The sequence below is a fragment of the Hyperolius riggenbachi genome, chromosome 6 (assembly GCF_040937935.1).
Source record: "Hyperolius riggenbachi isolate aHypRig1 chromosome 6, aHypRig1.pri, whole genome shotgun sequence".
NCBI classification, from domain to species: Eukaryota; Metazoa; Chordata; class Amphibia; order Anura; family Hyperoliidae; genus Hyperolius; species Hyperolius riggenbachi.
Genome location: NC_090651.1, coordinates 45,523,497 through 45,548,380, shown reverse-complemented (window position 1 = coordinate 45,548,380; position 24,884 = coordinate 45,523,497).

The following is a 24,884-nucleotide window of genomic DNA, read 5'->3' as shown; positions in this document are numbered from 1 at the left end:
TCCTTCTCCTATAATTCTTTTTACAATAATTTTTTTTTAAATCCTACGTTCTGAAAAAGGAAAGCTAGCAAGGAAAAGAAAAGCACTAATTTTAGTACTTATTTTAAATTCATTACATGTGTAGAATATTAATTTATAATCCATTATTTATGTTTTTAGTTTAAACCATTTGTCTTCAATTGCCCAAGTCATGACCTACAGCCAATTTGATGACATTTTTTACTTTTTTTTTAACTTAACTTTTTTTTTATTTTATTTTTATTAGCAACTTGAATTTTCTTTTAATATGTTAGGTTAAAAAAAATATGTAGTAGCGGTGATGTGATGGAATAAGGGGAGAAATGCCTCAAAAGCAGCACCTACTTCTCTATGCCTCCATAAAATAATAACCATTTGCTAAATTGTTGGGAAGTTGTTATAATTCCTTCTCCAAATCAGTGCTCGCCCTTCAGATTAGAAGCGAGGCCGAGGTTAGCAATCAGCCTTCAATGGTAGGATTTTTAAAGTAAGAATCACTTGTCTGATTGTGAAGTGGTGGCCATTATGGTCTTGATTGTGTCTTTTTTTAGCCAGCTTGATTTGCAGCCAAGGAGAACTTATTCACGACCGTACGATAGAGCAATCAGATTTCCTCTCTCTCTTTCTCCTGCCTAACCATCCAGGGTCCACTAGTGGGGTTTGCAGCTGCCACCTTTTAACTCCCGTCATTAAATACGTTTTGAAGAGGTGTCCTTTGTTTTCTCGATGGAGCGACGGGCGTTAAAATGCAGCACTCTGAATATTGATGAATTAACCGGCGCAAATCAAAATGGAGATATTGGCTGAATAATTGCTTTCACACAGAGCAGGGATTGATGCCGGGGAGGAGGGGGAGGAAGGTCTGTGTTCTTTCTTTTTTTATAATTTGTTTTCTTTGATAGCCAGTGACCCTGTTTCGGGATAAGTTACCTCTATGCATCAAGCAACTTGAAGAATTGAACTGAGCTCGTTTTTGGTAGAATGGAGTCTCTGAAGCTGCAGTGGTGAAGGGACTACAAACTCCAGCATGTTTCTGAAAGCTTTGGATCATTTATTCATTTGGGTGGTAAGTTAGATGGCGGAGGCTTTTGATAAGTTCCCAATCAGTGGTGGAATGGGAAGCAGCTTGATGATTCCTCAGTGTGGAAACCCGTGACTGCATCGTCATTTCTGAGTAAGGTCTTCCAAGGAGTGTCCCTTAGTGGGGGGGGGGGGGCTGCTGATCACCCTCATATCCTGTGATCAGGAACTTACAGTACAGGAACAGAAAATTGAGAGATTGAGATGCAGCATTTTAAGCGCTCCTGCCATAGTTGGTCTGGAATTAGCTGCACCTGTGACATCTCCACCAGAGGCAGTTAACACATCTGCGCATCCAGTCATTTTATTTAAGTATTTATATAGCGCTGACATATTACGCAGCACTGTACAGAGTATATTGTCTTGTCACTAACTATCCCTCAGAGGGGCTCACAATGTAGTCCCTATGTCTATATGGTGTAGTGTATGTATAGTAGTCTAGGGCCAATTTAGGGGAAGCCAATTAACTTATCTATGTTTTTGGGGTGTTGGGGAAACCGGAGTGCCCGGAGGAAACCCACACAGGCAGATAGAGAACATTCAAACTCCTTGCAGATGTTGACCTGGCTGGGATTCAAACTGGGGACCCAGCGCTGCAAGGCGAGAGCGCCACCATGCTGCCCAGTAATGTGAAAGTAGCCATACAAGAGCCCTAATGTTTCCCCTAAGTTTTCTGACAGGAGATATTTTCTTATGGATCTTCAAAATACCTTCTATAGTAGTGTCACATATGCTTATCTTGCCTATATAGTGCTGTAGGTTGGTATGTGGCCCCAACCTTTCGAAGCAGGTGGTTTCAGCGCACAGTGCTCAGTGCCGAGCATCTAGACTAGCACCACCATAGCAGTAATGTTGTATTGCGATGCCCCAAACACTGACCTCAGTGAAGCAAAATTTTGGTGTTTTTTTTGTCTGGTCTCTAAAGAGAAACTACAGCTACAGCAGTATTCTGGTAACCCCATGGTCCCGCTGCAGTTTACTGGTTCAGCAGCACCATGCAAAGCAGGATCATCCACAAGGTAACCTAGGGAGATCCCTGGGGCCTATTGAGTGTGAAGGGGGCCACCTGCCACCTTCTTTCACCTGTCTCCAATTCAGCTTACCAAAAAGATGACAAGGGGGCCCAAATCTACTAACTTTCCTAGGGCCATATTACATCTTAATGTGGATTTGTCGCGATAAAAATCAAATTACAACAGCAACTGGTCTGAGTGTATTAAGTGATAGAGATGCTAATCCTGCATTCAAAACTTTTTCTGCTGTTATGGTTTGGAGTTATCACATACCTTTGGAGCACTGGCCCTTTAATTGCTATTGCCAAACAGTCGCATGCTGGGGAAGTCTTTTTATCTATAACATATTCCTCCTCTTCCCTTTATTTCTCCCTCCTTCTAATGACATAAGACAGTGCACTTCCTAGTATAAACTTCAGTGGGAGTGTCTGAAGGCTCTGGAAGGAGGGCGGGTAACAAATACACAATTAGCAAGAGGAGAAAAAAGTGTGAGGGAGGAAATGATGTCAGGAGGTCAAAGTTAACCAAGATGGAAACTGTCTAGAATAGGATTTTCTTTAACTTTATAAAATTCACAGGAATCATAACGTGGACTGCGCAATACATCTGTTATGTGAGTAGAACGAGTATTTATCTACTTATATGTGTGTTTTTTATTTCTAGGTTAGCATGGGTGTCACTTGTTCTTTCATCCATCTCTGGCACCATGTGTATAATATGAGCATTAGATTAGCTGACCTGTACCAGTTTTTTTTTTTTATCACAGTGTTTGATTTGTACACTTGAGCTCTGCTATTATATAGCCAAGCATGGGCTTCTTGGCTACACTTTTCAGTTAGCATTAGTTATCAGGAAGTGGCTATTGTTAGGGGAAAAGTTAGTCAGGCGTCAGGAAGGAGTTCTCACTAGAGGTGCGGTTTGGGTTAGTTATCAGAAAGTGTCTATTGCTGCATTGCTGTTATCTTCCACAATGCAACGAGGTTCACAGACAGCAAAGTGTCATGGCCATGGCATGTCATTACACTGTGGGAGGTGTTTCACCTGAATATTAGTCACAAACTCTCCTTGATAATTTATTCAAGAAAAGGTACAGAATTCTTGTGGGAAAGGGGGTATCGGCAGAGGCGTAACTAGGGTTTTCACCACCTGGGTACAAAGACAATTTTTGCGTCCCCTCTGGTAAAAATGGGTTTGGCCACACATCAGAATGTGTCCGTGGTCAAGGGTGGCATCAAATATAATATGTGCCCCCCTTTCCGAACATACAGATAACCAAATGTGCCCCCTTCCTCTTTTCAGCTAGCCAGATATGCCCCCATATTAATAGCCAAATGTGGCCCCCTTAAGATCGCCAGAAGTGCTCCCTTTTGGATAACCAAATGTGCCCCCTTCCTCCATTTAGATAGCCAGATGTGCCCCCCTTTAGATAGCCAGATGTGCCCCCCTTTCGATAGCCAGATACGCCCCACTTTTTCTGCTGCTGTTAATGCTTCTGCACTTCTCTGCATAGGGAGGGAGATAGAGAAGGGGAGGGATGGGGGGGGGAGTACTGCAGGTGGCCAGCATGCTGTCTCTCATGCATGTGGGGGTGCAGCGGCTGTGCTGAGCGCCCTCACAGTACTGCACCCAGGGCAGGGACGGATCTAGACCAAGTTGCCCCAAGTTGCGCCTGGGACAAGGTCAGGTTTTGGCGCCTAAACTGCCATTCCCCATCCAAATTTTGCCGCCTTTTTAAGAATTCAACAATTTGCGCCTGGGGCAAGAGACCCGCTTGCTCTCCCCTAGATCCGTCCCTGACCCAGGGACACTTTGAGATCGGGTATTTCCATCTACTTCGGAGCTGAAAGCAGCCACAGCGCCCCCGCTGGAGCCAGCAAAGGTAAATATTGAATTGACCGTCGGGTCTGTCGCCGGCTGTTCGGAGGGCTGCAGCGAGACCCCCGTGGGACAGAGGACGACGTGGGAAGCCTCATTAGGATCCTGAGGCTTCCCGCACCCGAGGTGAGTACCCCCAGGGGATGTTTTTGATGTTACAGTGTCTCTTTAAAGTCAGATCTGTCAAGAATAGCTGCATGCTTGTTTCTGGTGTTATTCAGATACGACTGCAGAGAAATAGACCAGCAGGGCTGCCAGGCAACTGGTATTGCTTAACAGGAAATAAACATGGCAGCCTCCATATACCGCTCTCTTCAGTTCCCCTTTAATATCACATTGTTACTTGTTGATTATACAATCAGTTTATATGCTGCTTTAAATCCTATCTGAAAACCAGGAACTCAACATTGACAGCTGCATTACTGGGGAAAAAAACTAAGGGCAGACTTTGGGGATGGTATTCTGCTATTTCCTCAAGGGGCAAAATGAATAATTCATTGTATAGTATATGTTATCTGCATTCATAATCGGGGAATACTTTCAAACCTTCCTGCAAAGGAAGATTTAATATAACTGATAACTAAAGGAACACATAGTGAGCATGATAAAGTGGGAAAAAATGCTATTAGGTGAATTTGTACTGTGAAGGGAGATAGAATGACAAAAGGTGACTTTCACTTGGAAAAGAAACAAAAGAACTACAATGTGCACTCTAGCTGGGTTGATTTGCATAGCTTGTTGTGCGGAGGAGCCTGCGTTAGAAGTTTTAAGCTTTCACTGGCTCAGAACATTGTTAGAATGCAAAGTGCAGGGAAATTGGTGTCAGCGGGTTAAGCACGTATATTGCAGCCGTCTGATCGCCAAGGTGTAGATGGAGAGCTCTGACTGTCAGCTGTGCGTTTTCTAGTGCCGCTATTAAAATCCAACAAAGCTCCAACTGGTCTAAAACCGGTTTAAAATTGTCTATTTTATGGATTAACCCTGAAATATACAGCTTAAGTTACAATCTCTCATTGTAAAATAAAAAAAAGGCAATGTGGGTAAAGACGTTAATTAATACACATATGATGGTTTAGATAAGAATCATGATTTGATCACTGGATTAAGAACATTCTAAATCTTATTACACTGTGCCATGTGTCTTTTCAAAGTGTCTTTTGGGATTGTCAAAAGCTTAAAGAGAACCTGAACTGAAAATAAAAAGTCAAAATAACCATACACAAGCCATACTTACCTCCTGTGTAGTCTACTCCTCAATCTCTGTCTCCTCTCCTGCGTCCCGTTTGTCCACTGTGATCAATGGAATTCTCCGTCCTCCATTATAAAAATGGCCATTACCCCATAACAGCTTTCTGGTCAGCACACTGTTAAACTGTAATATCACCCACTTGAGCCATAGAGAAACATGGACATTACCTTGCACATTCAGTTAAAACTGACAGCTACTGATATATAACTGGCAGCAACTGTTATATTTCAGTTCTGACAAAATATTGTCAGAACTGGAAGGGATCACTGTAAGAAGAGAATGGTGAGCTTCTGAGAGGAACTGATGGTGAGGTTAGTATGTAATATTCATTTGCAGCTAGGTCATGTGTTTATTTTAAATAATTTTCCTCACTTCAGGTTCCCTTTAAAGTGTACCCAAGGTGACATGTGACATCATGTGACATGATGAGATAAACATGTGTACGTACAGTACAAAACATATTAATAACCAGGCTGTTTTACAGAGGCGCTGTACTTGGCTACACAACTTCTGAGTTACTCCTACCTGTATTATTGCCTGAGGAAGCGGGCTAGAGACCGCAAAACGCGTTGCATTTGTTCTGAAGTATGAATTAAATCTTGCTTAAACCATAGTGGTTGTGTTTGGTTTTGGGGAGGTAAGTATACCGTTGCCCCCCAACTATTATCTGTTTTTACCTATGATCAATTTTTACTCTGCTGGCGCCTCTGTTTCCATTGCAAAGGCTGTTTTACTTGTTTTATTTTGCTACCTGAAAGTGTTAATTTCTAGGCATGGAAGTGACAGTGTCAGTACCTTGTCGGGAATACAGTACATATACATCACCGATAAGCAAATTAGCACCAAAAAAGTTTTCCTGGCAGAATAAACTTCCGAGAGCAGGGAGAGATAAAATACATAAACTATTGACCTTTTCTAACTCTGGGACACTTAATAGGCTGCCACCGATTAGAGACATTAAAACATTCATTGTACTTTGTAAATGTTTAAATATAAAAGAAAACCACAGGATACTTAAAAAAAGATCAGGAGTATCAATATAATTGTTTATCTCATTAGTTTATTTTCACCTAAGGTTCACTTTAACCTTTTACCAACTGCGCACCTTTTTAAAAGTCCTGTTGGTCTTTCTTAACGTTCAAACAGACGTTTTAAAACATCCACTCCGTGCATGCATGCACCAAACACACACACACACACCATCGTGTGTACATGTCAGGACCCGGATAGCCGTGATTGGCAAAACGGAAGAAGTGTTCCCTGAACCAATCAAAGTGCCTGTTGAGCACACCGACTTGAGACATCTAGTGGTAAAAAAATAAAATACATACAAAAGTAAAAATAAAGATTTTACACTACATTTTACACTTTGTAAATTAAATACAAATATATGAATACCTCCTTCTCCCCTCCCCCACCACAAAGTTACCAAAATAAAACACTTGTAGAAAAAAAAAACAGCAATTAAAAAAATAATAATAGTTATGTTAGGGACTCCGCTTTTTTTTTTACTATTTATTGTAAATAAATATCGGAAACCGATCGGAAATCCGTGAAATCGGTAATCGGCATTGGCGGGAATTGGAATTTCTGCAGACTCGGAAATCGACATTTCCGACCATCCCTAGAGGTGAGTAAGGTGCAAGGGCTGCTGCAAACTATCTGCATTATGATTTTGTTTTTCCTGCTTTAAGGGTCTCAAAGGTTGAAAAAAAAATTAGCACCGCTTTTAGACCCTAAAATCCAGAAATAATCAGTTAAGGAGTTGAAAAGCGTTAAAGACAGAGGATCAGTATGACAACCGCATAACATCTTTTACAGCACCGGCGTCAACTCCAGGCCTGGGGGACCAGATCCATGCCAGTGTTTAGGATGGACTAAGAAAGAGAGGAATGTGTTCTACCTGATGGACCACACCTTTCCTGATTCAGACCCATCAATTCATTTGAGCTGTGTCAAAAATGTGTGAGGACCTCGGCCCTCGAAGGACCGGTTTGACATCCCTGTTTTACAGTCATGTAGCAGCCTTTGTACTTTTGTCAGCCACTGTAACTGCCTATAGAGAATGCCGAATGATCTGAATATGTCCCTGTGGATCCTCTGGTTGTTGGTGTCCTTCAGCAGGTGCTTTGTCAGACTGTTGTATGCTGATAGACTGTCCAAAAACCCCATTTATCTGAGCTGTGAAAAACATTCCAATAATCTACACGTCTTTTCGGCTAAGTAATTGTTTCCCACATTCCAACATCACCTGGTTCTTCAAACTTAACTCTTCTATTTCTTCTGACAAAAACATAACAGCCCAGTTATCAGTAAGCTATAAATCATGAACCACATTGAGACAATTAGGGGACAAGTTTCCTCTAAATCATGTTTGCACTGTTCTGAGGAAGGGGAAACAAATGTCAACACATGGGCGTCAATTCATCAAGCATTACCGCATTCGGTAATGCTGAAAACATCTGATTTTACCGAGCACTTAGGAAAGTGTCAATTCATCAAGGCTGTTACCTCATGGAAAGCTGAAATTTCTATGTGAGATAAATTACCGACTTGTTTGGTAAACACCTCAACAGATGTCAGTAAATGTCAATTCATCAAGATTACGGCATGCGGTAAAATACAGTTACATTACCGACAGTTCTCCTCTGTCGGTATCAGTGCGGGACTCACAGAACTCTACAGAAACAGAGACAATCACCTATGTTTGACAGGAGCAGAAGTCTATAGGAACAGCTCCTGTCCCCTGAAAGTCTCGATTGCATTTTGATAGTACCCACAGGTCTAACTTTCCTACTCCCCAGGCAGAGAGCAGAGAGATCACGGAAACAAAAGAGGCTTCCCCTGCCTTCCTTTGGCAGTTTACCCCCTTAGGTTCCTGTTTGAAGATGTGGAGGAGCTAGTGGGCAAATCATCTAAGCAGGGCATATGTAAAGTCTCCTGGTTCATCTAAGCTGTGGCAATTAAATAACATTTTAAGAAAGACTAATGAACAGATTCAAAGCGAGCAGAGGCAGTACAAACAGTATAACAAAACATGTACATCTAAAGGGATGCCGGGGTGCCTCTGACTTGTAATGCTGTCTCTGCACACACTCTTCTGCTGTTACCAACAATGGGCTTCGATAAATTAACAGTACTTCTACCCCACCTGTGAAAATATTGATGAACTAGCCAACCCGCGTCGTAGCATACGCCGCATCTATCTATCTAATAGAGTACGTGCCTCAACCTTGAAGCAAGAAGAAGTAGGCTTTCCATGAGAAAATGTAGGCGTGCTCAAACACCAAGTTTAAACCTAGCAAGTCTGGCTTTGCAAATCCGGCCTAATTGGCTATTCATGAGGCAATGCTCATGCAAATATGCATTTGCTTTCGAATGCCAAACTATGCAGGGTCAAAAAACTAATACTGCAAAGTGCTCTCTCGCTGCCTGGGAACCACAGCGGCACCCCGGAGTGGGAGGCTGGGTGGCGCAGCCGCCCCCCCCCCCCCCCCCAAGCGTGGCCAGCGCTGGGGAGAGCCGTCCGCACCCACCTCCTAATATTAAAAACAGCCACTTACCTTATGGTCCATTGGGTTCTGCTACATGCGCATTAATTTTCTCATGGAAAGCATTTTGTGCAGTTTGTATCCTTTGGAGGCAGGTGGTGGATGGCTTGCTCCGGTGGTGTGAACCCTGGAGTGAGTGCGCCTGTCCTCCCCCCCTCTGGAGTGCTGTATGTAAGCCAGCCCTGAGCTCTAAAGCTCGGGGTGACCCATGCTTCTCTCCTTTCTCATGTGGTGCCCCCAAATTAATGCGCATGTAGCAGAACGCAATGGACGTTAAGGTAAGTGCCTGTTTTTAATATTGGGAGGTGGGTGCAGACGGCTCTCCCCGGCGCTGGCCACACTTGGGGGGGGAGGGGTCGTCCACGCCACCCAGCCTCCCCCTCCGGGGTGCCGCTGTGGTTTCCAGGCAGTGAGAGAGCCTGGGACCCTGCGGTCCCCCCAGTTGTATAAAAAGGGGGCATTGGGAATCCTCCCCGTGGCGCTCCTGGAGGCCTGGAGCACACCAAAAACTGCTAGCAGATCCGCAAAATGCTAGCAGATTTTGAAACGCTTTTTCTTATTTTTCTGTAGCATTTCACCTAGCATTTTGCGGTTTTGTAAAGCGTTTTTGGTGTAGTAGATTTCATATATTGTTACAGTAAAGCTGTTACTGAACAGCTTCTGTAACAAAAACGCCTGCAAAACCGCTCTGAACTGCCGTTTTTCAGAGCGGTTTGCGTTTTTCCTATACTTTACATTGGAGGCAGAAACGCCTCCGCAATCCAAAAAATGCCTCACCTCGGGAGTATGCGTTTCAGCAAAACGCCTCCCGCTCTGGTGTGCACCAGCCCATTGAAATACATTACCCAAGCATATCCGCAGCCGCAAGTGGATCGCAAAACGCTGCCGAACCGCTCTGGTGTGCACTAAGCCGGATAGTGCTAATGTAGCATGTAGCAGGGTGACTGCTTTGTGGTATTGGTTTATGCATGCATTTGCATGAGCATTGCCATTGCATAGCCAATTAGGCCAAATTTGCAATGTCAGACTTGCTAGGGTAAGGCCTCTTTTCCATGGACTGTGAATAGGCAGTGAAATGGCTCTCAAACTCTCACAACTGCTCACTGCTGCCTGGTAACTGCTCACTGCTGCCTGGTAACTGCTCACTGCTGCCTGGTAACTGCTTGCTGCTGCCTGGTAACTGCTTGCTGCTGCCTGGTAACTGCTTACTGCTGCCTGGTAACTGCTTGCTGCTGCCTGGTAACTGCTTGCTGCTGCCTGGTATCTGCTCACTGATGCCTGGTAACTGCTTGTTGCTGCCTGGTAACTGCTTGTTGCTGCCTGGTATCTGCTCACTGCTGCCTGGTAACTGCTTACTGCTGCCTGGTAACTGCTTGCTGCTGCCTGGTAACTGCTTGCTGCTGCCTGGTAACTGCTTGTTGCTGCCTGGTATCTGCTCACTGCTGCCTGGTAACTGCTTGCTGCTGCCTGGTAACTGCTCACTGATGCCTGGTAACTGCTTGCTGCTGCCTGGTAACTGCTTCTTGCTGCCTGGTATCTGCTCACTGCTGACTGATAACTGCTTGCTGCTGCCTGGTAACTGCTTGTTGCTGCCTGGTATCTGCTCACTCTGCCTGGTAACTGCTTGCTGCTGCCTGGTAACTGCTCACTGCTGCCTAGTAACTGCTTGTTGCTGCCTGGTAACTGCTTGCTGCTGCCTGGTATCTGCTCACTGCTGACTGATAACTGCTTGCTGCTGCCTGGTAACTGCTTGTTGCTGCCTGGTATCTGCTCACTGCTGCCTGGTAACTGCTTGCTGCTGCCTGGTAACTGCTTGCTGCTGCCTGGTAACTGCTTGCTGCTGCCTGGTAACTGCTTGCTGCTGCCTGGTAACTGCTTGCTGCTGCCTGGTATCTGCTCACTGCTGCCTGGTAACTGCTTGTTGCTGCCTGGTATCTGCTCACTGCTGCCTGGTAACTGCTTGCTGCTGCCTGGTAACTGCTTGTTGCTGCCTGGTATCTGCTCACTGCTGCCTGGTAACTGCTTGCTGAGCACACAGCTCAACAGTCCGTGGAAAAGAGGCCTTAAACTTGGTGTTTGAGCACGCATAAATTTTCTCATGCAAAGTACTTCTTCTTCTTGTTTGAAGGTTGAGGCACTTAGTCTATTATATATATAGATTAGCACACAAAAGTCTAAAATACCGAATGCGGTATTTTCCCAACTTGTTTTTTGTTTATCGAACAGCCTTGATGAATATTGACGAGTCATGGTGCTGTGACATATGAACTGAAGAATAAAAATATACGCTTTTGCTCTTTGAGAAGCTGGTGTGCTAACCAATCATTTCGATTGTTTGATGGACACTAGGTGTTGCTTTGCATCTGTGGTTATGCACCCTATTGATATGGTAAGGTGTGCCGCCCCTCACCCTCCTACTTCCACTGAATCTGTATTAGGGATGTAGAAAAGGTGCACATGCCTAATTCTAATCCACCTCCCTGAAACCTAACCTTAACCCCCCTTCTTACGTTTAGCTTTAAAGTGTAACTGTCAGACATAAAATAAAAAATCAATTCTTTATTTTTATCTTTTAAACAAATAAGTATGCTAACCAGGTAATCCAAAAGTTAAAAATCACTATTACTTTTCTTGTTGATAAATGATCATTCCCCAGTTTACCTGACTTTTATTTGGTACATTGCCGCACAAAGGAAGTTGCAGGGCATGCTGGGTTGTCTTTTTTTGCTTCTTTACTTTCCCCTCAAACTTAACTAATGCAGCCTGATTGGCTGAAGCCTCTTCCCCTCCTGTTTTCTCCTCCCACACCTCTGTTCCTCTCTGATTGGCCAATATTTCTCATGCTGAGACAATGCACTTTCTATTGCAGAGCTGGATGGGAGTGCCTGAAGACTGGGAGGAGGGCGGGCTATGCATACACAATCAGGCAAAGGAGAGTAAGGGAGGAAATGACATCAGAATTGACTTCAAGATAGACACAGTTAAAATGGAGAATCCTAAGTAGGATTTTCTTTTATTTACTATAGAAACATGAATAAAAACGTGGACAGTGCAACACATACGTTATGTAAGTAGAGCAAGTATTTATCTACTTATATATGTGTTTTTTTTCTGAGATAGTATTGCTGACAGCTCCTCCTTAAAATTTCCCATTCTGACGCTTAAGCTTAAAACCTGATGTGTACCTTTAACGGTCTCCATCATTGCAAATTCACTGCAAAAAGTGAAAAATATCGAAGGCTTCATACCTGCTAATTGTGGCCATATAGCAGACAGCCCCTGTGCCTGCTCCCTATAAGGCGCCTCTGGCACTCAAATTTCCACCTGTAAACAATATTTGTATGGGGGCGCCTATGGTGCTGCCCAAACTTCCAGCTCCCATAGAAGAGACATGCCACTTTGTTTTTCTGCATAAAACCATTTTGATGGGTTGCTATGATTAGAGCATTAAGATTTATTTTGTGCTGTTTATAGCAACAGCTGGTTTGGTATTTGGTTAGGGCAGGGATGTCGAACTCCAGTGCTCAAGGGCCGAGGTCCTCACACATTTTTGGCACAGCTCAAACTAATTGATGGGACTGATTCAGGAAAGGTGTAGTTCATCAAGTTCAATCCTTCCTAAACTCTGGAATGGGTATGACCCTCCAATCCTTGGCTTTTGATGACTGTGAGTTAGGTTTATGCATTTGGTGGTGGTGATGGGGGGGGTCTATTAGGGTTAGGCGTCCTTGGGTGGGGGGGGGGAGGTCCGCTAAGACTAGGCATCAATGGGGAGATTGGTTAGGGCTGAGCATCGGTAGAGGGAGGGCTAGTGTGAGCATAGGGTTCAGTTTAGCAATAGTAAAACACTGGTAAAATTTACAGAATTACCACTGTACAATAGTAGAATATTATTAAGTTCACCAATATTCCATTAGCAGCTATTTCCAGTGCCCGTTTTACTTGTAGAAGAGAGGGACCTAAGGTTGGAAAGTAGTGATGGTCAAGTAGATGCGAATAACTTCAAGTTGATGCAAATTTATGCAAATGTTATACAAATTTATGCAGCTTGAAAATGAACCAATCAAATACTGCTAGGGTAAAATTTGATTGGTTCATTTTCACGCTGCATAAATTTGCATACACATTTGCATAAATTTGCATAAACTTGAAGTTATTTGCATCTACTTGACCGTCACTATTGGAAAGGTGGGCACCAGAAGGATTCACAAAGCCTCTGAACTCTCCAGTGGCTTTCCTCTACTGAGGTAAGTATCTAATTTTAATTTCATACCTCATTTCAGGTATCCTTTAATTCAGAGGCGGATTCATCCACACGGTAACTTAGGCAGGTGCCTAGGGCCTGGAGAGAGTGTAGGGGCCAGTTTATGCAAGCCTCCAACAAATCTTCCCAAAAAAGGCAGGTGCTCAATGGCCATCAAGGGTGGGTCCAAAGTCGTTACTTGCCTAGGGCCCCCATTTCACCTGAATACATCTCTGCTTAAATTAAATCAATGGAAAGTCTAGGGAGTGAGATAAAGTCTCTGCAGTGGGGACACAGACAGCAGTACATCCACTAAGATGTTCTGAATTACACCAATTAAAATAAAAATAATTTCTGGAGTTGTATTTTTTTAGCTCAGAGAAACACTTATCATACTTCACCCACCACAAAATATTTCCAAAGCAGCCTCAAAACCTCACCCAAAATATTTCAGTTTCAGAAGTTGCAAATATGCCTTGTATGCGATTCTCTCTCTTTTTTTCCATTTGTGCTTTTTTTTTTTATCTCGCATACCTGTTGGGGAGACGTCAGCAGCCTTACTTATAGCAACACATCAGGAAATGTTTTTAGAAAATGACTTGGTGGAAGGGGGGAAAAACCCCTGTGAGTGTTGACTTATTTTGACAGTCAGATTGTGTGGTTCGAGTCACAAAGGCTCAGTGTACAGTAAATATCTTCAAACATGTCAGTCATGGTACAGAGACCTCCAAATCAACAACAGCTGCTCCTGCAGCTCACAGACCTGACTTCTTGCATGTGACAGTGGTATAATTAACTTTATCGCAACATGCCGCATGTAACAAGCTGATTATTAGGAGCAGGGTCTAATGTGTTTTCAGTTTATTTGTTCCTTAAAGGGATTGTGTATGAAATATGAAAAATTACAGATTAATTCGGTCAGCGGTGAATAATCGGGTGTCATTTTCGGTTACCGAGTCGGGACCCTTGGCTCCTATTATGTTAGAAGCTTGTTTACTACAGCAGTAAAGCCAGGTGCTTTTCTGCTTACAGGACTTCCTAATTGAACCAGCAGGTGGGGATAGAGGTAAAAAAAAAAGACTGAAACATTAATCTGCAATATTTTATGCATCTATAACTATAAAATGTAAAAAAAATAAATAAAAATGTTATTTTAGCATTTAAAGTGGTATTATTCTCCTAAAACTAAAATTTCAGCACTACTCTACTCTTAGTTATATAAAAGAACATTTGAAAGCATTCCCAATAATTCCCTGTGTGTAAAAATGTTTACTTTCACTGCAGAGAGCAGTAGAAGCTTGCTTTTCTCTGGTTAAAGTGGATCCGAGATAAACTTTTACTCATTGCTTAATTGTGCCCCTTACATATAGTTTATAGGGCATTCCTCAAGCCAAATACGTTTGTTGTTGTTTTAATACCCTAATTCCTTAAAAACGAAATAAGCCTCACCCACAGCTCTGAGTCCCATGTAGTAAGTGCTTATGGGAGCTCAGTCTTGGGAGGAGGAGGCTTTTCCTGAAGGATGAGGAGGAGGCATTACCAGCCAGAAATTTCAGAGGCAAGGGGGTGGAGAGGGGAGGAGAGAGGAGTGGAGTTTTCACAGGCTGTGGGTGGAGATGCAGAGCAGCTTGCTTGTGTGATGATAATCAGAATATGGCTGCTCTCTTTGTATTACAGGAAGAAATAATAATACACTGTTAAAACAGCTAGATTTACTGTGTACACTATCTAAACTTTATATTAGGTATATAGACAAGTTACTTGTAATAGTTCGTTTTTAATCTCAGTTTCACTTTAATCAGCAAATGTAATCATTTATTAATAATTGCTGGCTAAAGCTCTCTGCTGAATAGACACATCACCCTGGCAACAGCTGAGTCACTCAGAAAAAGAAGGTGGCAGAGTGAAGATACAGGCAGAGAGACTCTTGCGGGCAATGAATATATTTGTCAATTAGCCAGTTCTCTGCAGTGAAAATAAATGTTTTACACACAGGGAATTCTTGAGAATGCGTTCAAATGTTCTTTTCTGTAACTAAGTTACATAATATATTTTAGTTTTTGGAGTATAACCTCACTTTTAACCACTTTATCCACAAGTCAGTATATCTACGTCCACTGTGACTTCATCTAAGCCACGAGTCAGTAGATATACGTCTTGTAGCAGAAGCAGTGCTGTGCAGGATTGAGCTTGCTCCTGTGCAAATTTCTGGCAATATCTGATGCAGCACTAATTGGTGAATGGGAATATATGTTTCCTGAGCTAATGAGATCGATTTTACCATTAAAAATACTTTTATTTTCTCAGTTCATAGTAAAAAAAATACACTATGTAGCATTATTTCAGAGTCAAATATCTTCACCATAAATTGTGACAGGAACATGATCTAAGTTTTGTGATAAGCAGTAAGAATAACCAAACAAAATGTGTGGTTTTTATCTACAGTAGCACTTTTTTTTTAAAACTGGAATTGGTAAAACTGAGAAATGTTTTTCTATTTTTTTCCTTGTCTTCTCATTAAAATTCATAGAAAACAAAATTGTTCGAGGGAAAAAATGGCTTACAATAAAAGCCTAGTTTGTCTTGTAAAAAACAATATATATTTCATTTCTGGGTCATAAGTAGGGATAAAGTTATTTCTGATTAAATAAGGATGTAGCTAAACTGTCAAAACTGCTCTGGTTTGGATGCGAAGTGGTTAATGTAGAATAAACTTCAGCATTTGAGTGCAATGGCTGGCACAGTACAAAGCAGTCTTTCTGTCCCTAATGTGTTTTAATTTATTTAGTATTGCATTTGTAATTTAAACAACCTCACATTTGTGTCCTTTTAAAGTGTAACTGTCGGGCATAAAATCAAAAATCAATTCTTTATTTTTATCTGTTTAACAAGTAATAAGGATACTAACCTGCCTCTTGTTTGGTACACACAAAATTTGGTACACAAAGTTGCAGGGCATGCTGGGTTGTATTTTTTGCTTCTCCACTTCCTCTCAGACTTAACTAATGCAGCCTGATTGGCTGAAGCCTCTTTCCCTCCTGTTTTCCCCTCCCCCACCTCTGTTCCTCTTAGATTGGCCAATATTTCTCATGCTGTGACTATGCTCTTTCTATATTGAAGGGTGGGCAATGCATACGCAATCAGGCAGAGGTGAGTAAAGGAGGAAATGACATCAGGATTGGCAAAACAGCCACAGTTAAAATGAGAAATGCTAAGAAGGATTTTCTCTTTTTTTACTGTAGAAAAATCACTAAAATCAAAATGTGGACAGTGCAATACATATGTTATGTAAGTAGAACAAGTATTTATCTACTTATGTGTTGTTGTTTTTTTTTTCTGTGATGGTATGGCTGACAGCTCCTCTTTAAGTAAAGCCTTGTACACACACGCAATTTTGATTGGCCAATCACTGGTCAAATTTACCACTTCCATGTAGTAGGAAGGCCAACATATTTTCAATACTATCAACAGATTGTGCAGGTTTAGCTGGTAGGTGGGTCAGTCAGAAGCAATCATGTAACTTTCCAAAGCAGGAAGAACAAGCAACATGGGTATTTTTAGGAATAGGCATTCCAGGACATTGGCCGGAGTGCCATTGGCCTTGGGGCCCCATTCCCCTGGATTAAGCCCCACCCCTGAAGGAAGCCCTTCCCCGGACTAAGCCCTGCCCCCACAGGTTTCCTATTACTTTTATCTGCTGCATGTGTGCAGCAGCAGGAAGTTCTGTGTCTTGAGGAGCAGCAGCATTGTTGGTCCCTGGAGATCAGACATCACAAGGTCCATATAGCGAGAGTAGCAAGCAGCCGCCACTGTGTTCCTCCTTTCCACCTCTTCCCTTCCCCTCCCCTCCCCCAATGCATCTTTTTGTCCCCCCTTTGGGCCTCCTTCTGTTCGCGCATGAGCAACATGAATGCGAGCGGTGAACAGTTTAAAATATCTGCGGCGCCATAGATTTACATGACTTCTAGTCACTGGACTCACCAGTGTGAAAGGATCCTTAACTACTTAAGTACCAGCGGTACTCTCAATTAACGCGGTCCTTAAAGAGAACCTGTACTGAGTAAAATTATTTAAAATAAACACATGAGGTAACTTGAACATTACATAGTTATCTTGCCATCAGTTCCTCTCAAAAGCTCACCATTTTCTTCTTACAGTGATCCCTTCCAGTTCTGACAACATTTTGTCAGAACTGAAATATATCAGTTGCTGTCACCTATAGATCAGTTGCTGTCAGTTACAGCTGAGAGGAGAACTGATGTGTCCATGTTTCCCTATGGCTCAAGTGGGCGATATTACAGTTTTAACAGTGTGCTGACCAGGAAGCTGTTATGGGGTAATAGCCATTTTCAAAATGGAGGACAGAGAATTCCATTGATCACAGTGTACAGACAGGACGCAGGAGAGGAAAAATAGATTGATGAGTAGACTACACAGGAGGTAAGTATGTGTATGTTTATTTTGACTTTTAATTTTCAGTTCACGTTTTCTTTAAGTAGTTAAACAACCACCCTAGGCCCGGGTCTCTTGTGGCAGTTTCAGAAATCTGGCCCTATTTGTAATGCCATTGAGAAAAAGTTACTCTATGTCTCGTCCACTTATATAATTGTAAAACAAACAAACAAAAAAAACAGTATAATGTAACTGTCTATAACATTCAATAATTACGCAATAGACAAAAAGTATATTGGGCCTACCAATAGTTGCATTTAGCTTCTCATTACTGTCCTGTTATGAGGTTATAACACATGCCAAATACCGGGCTGTGGCACAGATGTTCCTGAGCTTGCTTTGGAAACAATGCTTCATTGCAGACATGGTAATCTAACCCAACAAGGACATGACCAGATGACTCAACTCAAAATCAGTACATGTAGCAGACACTGATTTTTAACACACTTTACAGGTACTTCCTGAGCTCCTACTGAGAGACAAACAAACACATAGGCCAGTACTGCTGCATGTTAAGGTGGCTATACATCTACCAATTTTGCAGCCCAATCGACCATCCGATTTGATAATTTTATTGAGTCGAAAGAAAAACAGAGCTGCAATATGCATGCCCGATCATTTATTCAACCGAAATTGGTTGAATACGTAGATCGGACATGTTGGAAAGATCTCAGTCCGGTATGGTCAATCATGTGCACGGTGGTAAAGGCTTTTAATAGCGCAACGACCAATGAGCTTGATAAATGCCTCCTGCCTGGCCGCACCCAAGTGTATATGTCCCCCCATGGTGCCCTTGCAGTGTAAAATCTCACCCGTCCTACTACCGTGACTCCTGGCCTCATCAGTTTCACCTCCATGTGGCCGAGAGTAAAGGCAGCAAAACATGTGAGATTCTACACCACACAGGCTTTGGTGGGGGGGCATTCAGATTTGGAAGGTGGCAAAGCAGACGGCAGAGGTGGTGTTGCTAGGCCGATTCCTGATAGATTTAATGCTGAAATCTATGGGGGATTGGCCTGCGGTCAGGGCCAGATTTGTACTTTTAACCGCCCAAGGCCAACTATCATCAGACCCGGGCCGTTTGCAGCCGCCATGCATTAGAGTTTGCAGATAGCAGCGGGCGGCCAGCTACGGACCGGGTCTGGCTGCATCTGTGCCTCATGTGCAGTGTGTTTACTGGTGGAGCTGGAAGAGCGAAGGACTTGTCTCAGAGCCAGATGAGAGTGCAGGCTGCAGTGGACGGCATAACTGATCGCTCCCTATTTGCTCATCTGCCCCACTTTACTGACACTCACTCAGCAGCCCCTAAACAAGGCAGACCCTATGTGGCCAGAAATCCGGCCCTGCCTGCGGTGTACGGGCAGCTAACAGATCTCTGTTCAATCAGATTCCATCAGAGAGAAATCTGTCTCTTGGTTGATTTGCCCATACAACCTGAACACCTTTAGGCATGCCATGGATTTTGTCTTCATTATAGTGTTTTGAAAGTGGACTGACTAAATCACACTATCACAGAAGGCGACTCAACCAATGATACCACCAGAGTACAACACTCTGAATTGGGGTGTCTGTAACTTGCTACTGCAATCCTCAGATCAGTGTCTGCATAGCCCATGAGTCCCAAAATAATGTGAGCTCTCTACGAGGAGATCCATAGCGAAATGGCAAGTTCTCAGAAACCAGGCAGCATCTAAATAGCTTTTGGCCAACGATATTTATCCTGGTGTTCATTAGTTGTCCACTTCTGGACAAACAAGAGTTTGGAATGTTCAGTATTTCCTCCGTCCAGCAAGGAAGGGTAGATGATCCGATTCCTCACACACTGTTTCCTCATGGTGCGGCATCACATTGTCTCCTGTGTCCGCCGTCTCCGCATAGACCTCTCAGCACTTCGACCTCTGACACTAAGTGGGCAGGCACCAACATCGGAAGTCATCCAATATGGCAGTAAACCCCACCTCCAAATGTTTAGTAGTGCATTGCCTTAGCCACCATTAGCTGGTCCCTGGAACCTTACAACTAAATAATAGGAGCTTTGGGTTAATATTATAAATGTAATATGTAACAATTTCTTAACATAATTTATGCCTTTTAGTGATAATGTGCCAATAGTATTGTAGAAAACAGTGATCTTCAGCACGTTTTAGGATTTGTTCAAATGGAATCCTGAATGTAAAACAGTTTGATACTTTAGCAAATCATTTTATTGATTTTAATACAACAAAACATTGCCAAGATGCCACAACAGGACAGAATTAAGCTTAAATACAATCAGAGGTCAACAATATCATAAATCATAGTACAGGATACTCTAGTACATAGTGGCTCCTTCCTAGAGATTCTTTTAAGAATTGCCCATAGAGTTCAGGGAGCCCAAATTGTATCAGGAGCATTAGATACTTTGTCCTAACTTAATTATAGTACATCAAATTATAACCTCTGTATTAATGCAGGGAATATAGCTTAAAGGGAGAGAAGAGAAAAAGAGGAGAGACAGAGGAAGGGAAGAACAGGTTAGTTAGGTCGCCTCCACCCTCGCCCCCCAGCACCACACCACCAGGCACTATATCCAGATTAAAGTTATCAATATTAAAGATTATACCTTTATCTTAGGAAGGAGTGTCAGAGGTAATATCTGGATTACAAACAGTTTGATACTTAACCTGGCATTGGGAAGGTTAACCTTACCCATGATGCTCCTCTCAACAAGTTGGTACTTTGATTGCTCACAATCATAGTGCTCGCATGTTACCTTACATTTCTATGCGTGAAGATCCTGCAACTAAAAAATCCACCTTTAAAATTTAATTATAGGCAAAAAGAGCTGAATTCAAGAAGTCTGTTTAAGCTTTGGGAGTGGGGCTGCTGCTTGGATTGTATTATCCTGCTCTTCACACTGCAAGGAGGAAGGCACAGACTGAGCTCTCTGTGAAGATGGCATCCTATAGCACAGACAGTCTGTTCAGGAATTGGCCAGTGCTGAGTTACTGATCAGGAACTTTAAAAGTGATTCATTTCAGCTGGTCAATCAACTTCTGTAAAAACTGAAGGCTTGCACAGGAAAATATTTGAGCCTGGGGTCAGGCTTTAGGCCTTTAAAGAAATGTCACTTTACTGCACTGACCTTTTTTATTTTGCAAAATCAGTTTAGACGAGTTCTTTTTAAAGGACTTCCGAGGCCAAAATTAATAAAATCACACTATACCTTTTTTTTTGCAGAATCCACGGAGGACGTCCTGCCCGTCCTCCGCTCCGTTACGCCATCAATGCAGGTCTTATCGTTCCCCTACGGCTCGGCCCGACCCCACCGAACGGGTCGCATGGATGTCACCTCTAATATGGCCGCCGCCTTGCTCCGCGGCTGCGCAGTACGCTTTGTCGCAAGCGCGACTGCGCAGCCTATTGCCCGCCTCCCGCCGCGTACTAGGTCCCGGCATGCTCCCCAAGCGTACGTCGGGCGGGCGCACACAGGCTGCGCAGTCGCGCTAGCGACAAAGCGTACTGCGCAGCCGCGGAGCAAGGCGGCGGCCATATTTGAGGTGGCATCCATGCGACCCGTTCGGTGGGGTCGGGCCGAGCCGTAGGGGAACGATAAGACCTGCATTGATGGCGGAACAGAGCGGAGGACGGGCAGGACGTCCTCCGTGGATTCTGCAAAAAAAAAGGTATAGTGTGATTTTATTAATTTTGGCCTCGGAAGTCCTTTAAGAGGGATTGTCAGCTACAAAATTAAATTCCATTTATCCACTGCAGTGTGTTTATTATGCAGCCTGCAACCTTACCCTGCATTGCAAGCTCTCTAGTCTAATCTGAAATGTTTCTGCTGTGATAAATCTTATCTCAGTCAGCCTGGCTCTATTTGGCACATTGCCGATGAGAAGGAAGCTTGTCATCACCCCTCCCACATTCCTGCTCCTCAATGATTGGCTGAGGGCAGTTCAGTGAGCTGCTGAAATCTGATCTATGCTCTGCTCACTTCTGTTTACATAGCAAGCTAGATATGACAGTGCAGTTTCTAGGGGAAAAAAAGTAAGGGAGGAAATGACATCAGGATTGGCTTCAGTCAGAGGGAATCAAGATGGAAAATGCCAGGAACAGAATTCTATTTATTTACTATATAAAATTCACTGAAATCCAAATGTGGACAGTACAATACATCTGTTATGTAAGTAAAACAAGTAGTTATCTACTTATATATGTGAGGTTTTTTTCCCCGGGATGGGATGGCTGTCTCTGCTGCTTTAGATTTGAAACTTGGCATTTCTCTGGACGACTGACAAAACGTCTTTGTGAGGCATTTCCCCCCAGAGTAAGTAGCTCTATGTATCTTGACATCTAAACTGCGGAAACCTTGGTTTATAAGGTGGAAAATAAGACGGCTCGGATCCAGCGCTGTTTTTTAGTAAGCTGTTTATAGAAAACGTGTTTGTAGTTCTCACACGACGGCGATATCCAGCGGGATTGTATGTTCTGCCTGTATATTTATCTTTTGTTATAAAAGCCCTAACACTCCCGCGAATACACTTGACGGAACAGATGGTCCGACGGCCTTTTGCCAAGAGCAACAGGATCCTCGTTTATTGCGGATGAAACGAGGTCATGGCGCAGCATCGATGCTCTCGTACTTAATAACACGAGGTCAATTTATAATATTTCACGCTTCGATACTTTGTAAACTTTTTAAGATTTTTTATTTTTTTTGAAAAGGGAAATGTTTTTAGACTCCATCACTGGGAATAAGGCTTTGGCAAGAGGACAAAGCCAGATTTGGTGCTCAGTTTATTTTTTGAAATTTATAAATAATAGCGCGTTGGTCTGGCTCTGTCACTCGGATGTAAACATTTCCAGTGCGGTAATTCTTCAGAGAATGGGAACTGGAAGCAAAGTCCAAACTCAGCGGGGGTAGCATTGCATTCAGGTGGGGATAAGAGATATACATTTTGTATTGCTGTTGCCAAAAACTAGAAGAGGAAAGAGTCTTCCATCCATGCAGTAAACCTTTCATTTGCTTGCAAACGCATAAAATTACACTTACATGAATAGCAGTGTTAGGTCTGGGACCCACTTTTTGGCAGCGTTTTGGGATTGCCATCAATCACTGGCTATTCCCAAAAACCCTTTACTGAGAAAATTGAGTGGTGGGGAACCCTCTAGTGTGGTTGTTGTATGACATGCAGCATTTTGAGAGCGTTTTCGTTTTGAAAAGCGATTTTGCAGCATTTTGGGTGGTGAGCAATTGAAAATTTAAAAAGATATTTATACTTATCCGGTGTCCTTATTTCTGGCTTCCGTAGCCCCGCCCCTGACAGAAGGGGTTACAGGAGCTTCTCTATGCATAGAGCGGGGCTATGGATGGAAGCTGGACACCTGGTAAGTATAATAAAGTTTATTGAAAAAAAAACATGAATCACTAATCGGAAGCGCTGTACAGTTGCCAGGAAACGCAAGAGCAATGACACTATTCCTAGTGGGTCCCAGCCCTCATCTGCGTGTCTGATGGCCACCACCAGCAGGTACTATCTGCTTCCTTAGCCTGGTTAGGGCTTCGGGCGATGTTGATAACATAGAGAGGTGCGCAGTGGGCGATGCCAATGTTATATGTGTGCCATCCTGTCATTACATACAATTCAGCGTGTACCACGCCTTCATCAGGTCATCACCCAAAGCCCTGGCCAGGCTAAGGGAGCAGAAAGGGCCAGCTGGTGGCCATCAGACATGCGCATAACACTGCAGTTCATGTTAGTGTAATTTTAATGGGAACCTGAACTGAGTAAAACTATTTTAAAAATATATATGAGGTAACTTCAAATAACAACATTTTGTCAGAACTGAAATATATCAGTTGCTGTCAGTTATAGCTGAGAGTACAACTGATGTGCCCGGTAATATCCATGTTTCCCTATGGCTCAAGTGGGAAGCTGTTATGGGGTACTAGCTATTTTCAAAATGGAGGATAGAGAATTCCATTGATCACAGAGGACAAACCGGACACAGGAGAGGAGAAAGAGATTGATGAGTAGACTACACAGGAGGTAAGTATGAAGTGTGTATGGTTATTTTGACTTTTAATTTTCAGTTCAGGTTTTTTTAAGCATTTGCAAGCAAATAAAAGGTTTAAAGGGGAACTTAAGTAAGAAGTATACGGAGGCTGCCATATTTATTTCCTTTTAATCAATACCAGTTGCCTGGCAGCCCTGCTGGTCTATTTCTCTGCATTAGTATCTGAATAACACCAGAAACAAGCATGCAGCTAGTCTTGTCAGATCTGAGTTTAAAGTCTGAAATACCTGATCTGCGGCATGCTTGTTCAGGGGCTATGGCTAATAGTATTAAAGGCAGAGGATCAGCAGGGCTGCCAGGCAACTGGTATTGCTTAAAAGGAAATAAACATGGCAGCCTCCATATACCTCTCTTCAGTTCCCCTTTAATGCACCATTGGAGTGCTGTTTCCTCTTCCACTTTGTAGCTAATCTGGAAACCACCCGGTCTCAAGAGCAGCACCTGAAGCTTTCACCTTAATCCACATGTGTCAAACTCTGGCCCACGGGCCATAATTTGGCCTGCAGCGCCATAATACTTGGCCCGCCAGTGCTTTTCTAATTAACATTGATTTTGGCCCGCGGCCACACTCCCGGCTCCGCCCCCTCCCGCCCGTCATCTTTTCTTGCCGCCCCTTGAAGCTTGCGCTGCCCTCCCTCCTGTAGTAGTGATAGAGCATGGCTACGCTCTATCACTCCCTTGCTCCGCCCCTGGATGTGTCTGGAGGATGGGCTCTCTTCCTCCTTGGCCGCCGATCCTTTACCTCCTGGAGTCGGTGGCCCGTCCCGCATTGAAGTCTGCTCCCCTGATCCAAGCAAGCGATAAACACCATACATTGTTGCTGTATATCCAATTCTGTCCTATGTCTGCTAAAAAAAAATGTTTTTTAAATCCAATTGAAAGTAAATACACCATGTGGTGCCAGTCCCTGACTTGCTTTTTTTTTCTCGAAATGTGGTTACTGGAGATGGTCAGTGAGATGATAATAATTCTAGCATGTCGGGACCATTCAGCTGTCAATTAGTGATGGTCATGTCTAGGAGTACTCATGGAGAAGCATGATTTGTTTGATCAGCTGGTACATTTGCAAAGCTCTGATTTGCTATGACCACATCCTGTTTTAGCACATGACCATGACTAGCAAATCAGAGACTTACATATCTATTACCTGACCAAACTAATCACATGCTTCTTCGTGAGTTCTCCTAGACATGACTATCACTGCTGTCAAAGAGAACGACAGAAGGTGTGCATGTATCAGTTAAGGTTTTTGATAAGGCACTATATTAGGAGGGTTAGTATTAGCAGGCCTTAGGTTTCACAGCACCTGGGCCTGAGCAACAGTAGACTTTGGTGCCACTTCC